The following is a 3,771-nucleotide window of genomic DNA, read 5'->3' on the forward strand; positions in this document are numbered from 1 at the left end:
ACAATGTTTAATGTAATTCCCTGAGTTATACAGTAGGACTCTGTTGTTTATCCATCCAATATATAATAGTTTGCATCTGCTAACGCCAAACTCCCAGTCTGTCCTTTCCCTCCCCTTGTCCCTCTTGGTAACTATTAAGTCTGTTCTCTATGTCTGTGAACCTGTTTCTGTTTCATAGAAAAGTTTATTTGGTTGATATCTGAAAAATATATCTTTCTCCATCCCTTCTTTTTTTAAATAGTATATAACTTTCTCTTGAAATCTTTATATATTCACATAAATCTCTATAACAACAACAAAAGATACAAGGAGGTCCCATGCACTCCACTCAGCCTGCCTCAAGGCCCACATCTTTTTTTTTTTAAGTCTTTTAAAAAATTTTTTAATTGGAGGCTAATTACTTTACAATATTGTGGTGGTTTTTGCCATACATTGACATGAATCAGCCATGGGTGTACATGTGTTCCCCATCCTGAACTTGCCTCCCACCTCCCTCCCCATCCCATCCCTCTGGGTCATCCCAGTGCAACAGCCCTGAGCGCCCTGTCTCATGTATAGAACCTGGACTGGCGATCTATTTCACTTATGGTGATATACATGTTGCAGTGCTGTTCTCTCAAATCATCCCACCCTCGCCTTCTCCCACAGAGTCCAACAGTCTGTTCTTTACATCTGTGTCTCTTTTGCTGTCTCACATATAGGGTCATCGTTACCATCTTTCTAAATTCCATATATATGCGTTAACATACTATATTCGTGTTTTCCTTTCTGACTTACTTCACTGTGTATAATAGGCTCCAGTTTCACCCACCTCATTAGAACTGATTCAAATACATTTTTTTTAATAGATGAGTAATATTCCATTGTGTATATGTACCACAGCTTCCTTATCCATTCATCTGGACATCTAGGTTGCTTCCATGTCCTGGCTATTGTAAACAGTGCTGCGATGAGCATTGGGGTACACGTGTCTCTTTCAGTTCTGGTTTCCTCGGTGTGTATGCCCAGAAGCAGGATTTCTGGGTCATACGGCAGTTCTATTTCCAGTTTTTTAAAGAATCTCCACACTGTTCTCCATAGCGGCTGTACTAGTTTGCATTCCCACCAACGGTGTAAGAGGGTTCCCTTTTCTCCACACCCTCTCCAGCATTTATTGCTTGTAGACTTTTGGATAGCAGCCATCCTGACCTGCGTGAGATGGTACCTCGTTGTGGTTTTGACTTGTATTTCTCTAATAATGAGTGATGTTGAGCATCTTCTCATGTGTTTGTTAGTCATCTGTATGTCTTCTTTGGAGAAATATCTGTTTAGTTCTTTGGCTCATTTTTTGATTGGGTCACTGATTTTTCTGGAATTGAGCTGCAGGAGTTGCTTGTCCATTGCTTCAGTTGCTATTATTTTCTCCCATTCTGAAGGCTGTCTTTTCACCTTGCTTATAGTTTCCTTTGTTGTGCAAAAGCTTTTAAGCTTAATTAGGTCCCATTTGTTTATTTTTGCTTTTATTTCCATTACTCTGGGAGGTGGGTCATAGAGGATCCTGCTATGATTTACATCAGAGAGTGTTTTGCTTATGTTTTCTCAAGGCCCACATCTTGCAGAACTACACAACTCTGTTTGAAATTTCTAAAATACGCTTTTTGCAAGCAAAAGACAGCTAGATTTTGTTTCTTTATTCAATCTGCTACTTTCAGCCATTTTAAAAGGTAAGTTTAATCTGCTTTTATTTAGGGTTATTTATATAGCTGCAATTGTTTCTACTTTCATATTTTCTTTCTTTCTTTCCTTCTTTTCTCTGCTCACTACCCCATTTATTTGCTTCTTTATTTCCTCTTTTCTGCCTTTTCATTTTCTTGCTGTTTATAGATATAATTATTTATTTATTTATTTATTTATTTTTTTTACATCGGTGGAAAAATATGGAACGCTTCACGAATTTGCGTGTCATCCTTGCGCAGGGGCCATGCTAATCTTCTCTGTATCATTCCAATTTTAGTATATGTGCTGCCGAAGCGAGCACAAGATATAATTTATTTTTAATAGTCAGTAATACTGTCACCAAAATATTATATGTTTCCATACTCACAGTTTTTTCTTGTGTTCCAATGCCTTTTCTCTAGGTTTAAAGTTCTTCATGATGAAGGACACTTCTTAACAGCCTTTTTGTTTTTGTTTTTTTAGTGGGGAAGATATGTGTGGTAAATTCTTAATCTTAGTAAATCCATCATTCTCTGAATATAAAAGCCTAGGCTGATTATTTGCCTTTAGGACATTTAAGATACAATTCTCCAGTCTTTATGCATCTATCTTTGCTGATAATAATAATACATCATGAATATGTGATAATCCATCTTTCTCCCTGGTCATTTTTAAATTTTCTTAGAGAATTTGACTGTAATATATCTTGTTTGGATCTATTTTTATCCATCATCTTTGGTACTTAGAATACCCTTTTCATTTAAAAACTTAGGCTTATTTTCAATTCTTGGAAATCCTTAGCTAATCTCTTTAAATATAATTTCTCCACCATCCCTTCATTTTCTTTCTCTACTTTCCAGTAGGAATATGGGAGCGCTTTTCAATCAAATCACCATTTCTAGGTGAAGATTTCCACTAAATAATTTTAATCTTCCATTATGTTCAATGGTTTGTTCCATTTCTTAAAGGATATTTATGACTACATTTTTCATTTTTAATCTTCGTCATTAGTTATATTTCATATTCATCTATTCTTGATTTACTTGTGCCTATTTTGTTTCATAATGTTTTCTCTCTCTTTTACTTTTTCATTTTGAGGAAACTGTTTCCCTTTATTTCCTCTTTTAGTATCTTAAAACACTTATTTTAAAGTCTTCTTTTTAGACCGTTCTATTATTTTTCATTTATTCTAACTGCATTTACCTCCTGATTTTGGCAGTTGTCTTTCTTGGCATGGTATTTCTAGATGCTTCCTGAATATTTGGTTTGCCGGCTCTTCAGATGTTGGTTTTGTTCCTGTTTTCACTCCTTCGTGGACGCGCCTCACACTGTCCAGTGGTTTGACGGTTGCTGAGCCTCAAGGCAGAACCAGTTTATCTCAAGGAGGCGCCATTGGAGAGAAGGCGGTTCAGTCACTGCGCGGCTGGATGGCTTGTTTCAAGCAGTTCCCGTGTCTTATCTCTCTAGGTCTGTGGGGGCGCAGAAACCCTAGAGACAAGCAACAGTCAAGCAGCAGAAATTCTGAATTATATTTTAGAGGCCAGGGATCCACATCAGCCTTTAGCAATGAACTAACTCTGGCCTCCGTCTTTTGTGGATCAATTTACCTTACCAGAGCCAAACTGCCCATTCTCTCTGCCAGCTTCCAGAGCCACACTCCTGGGTCTTCAGCTTGCTCTCCTCTTGCTGCTTCGTAGTCTGCATCAATTTCTTTTTCTTCTTTTTAGAGTATAATACAATAACTATGTTTTTTTCCTTTTCCATTTTATCTTCATCTATTACAGCTGTATGTTTGGAATAAAAGGAAGGTCTGAAAGTGTAGAGATAAGACCCCCTTGAATGGAGATTCTGTATTAATGCCAGGTCAAGAGACTAAAAAGGAAAAATACAGTTTTAATGGTTGGAATATTTTATTTTAGTTTTTTGAAAGTGCTGCAAAGCATAGTAACTATGCTTTGATAAATATGTTTGTAACAGTGCTGTTCAGAGGCTATTAGATGGTATTTTAAAAAACTCTATATGCAAATAGCCCACTAAGCATTTTATTAAGTGTCTTGAGATTTTTTTTTTTCCTTT

The 3,771-nt window shown here is 36.6% G+C and overlaps 1 non-coding gene across 1 annotated transcript; it reads right to left on the minus strand.

Moving 5' to 3' along the window:
* Positions 1-1,910: 1,910 nt before the first annotated feature.
* Positions 1,911-2,017, minus strand: LOC122687634. The gene has a single exon (XR_006339199.1). It is a non-coding gene; the product is annotated as a U6 spliceosomal RNA (small nuclear RNA).
* Positions 2,018-3,771: the final 1,754 nt, after the last annotated feature.

The sequence above is a fragment of the Cervus elaphus genome, chromosome 31 (genome assembly GCF_910594005.1).
Source record: "Cervus elaphus chromosome 31, mCerEla1.1, whole genome shotgun sequence".
Taxonomy (NCBI): Eukaryota; Metazoa; Chordata; class Mammalia; order Artiodactyla; family Cervidae; genus Cervus; species Cervus elaphus.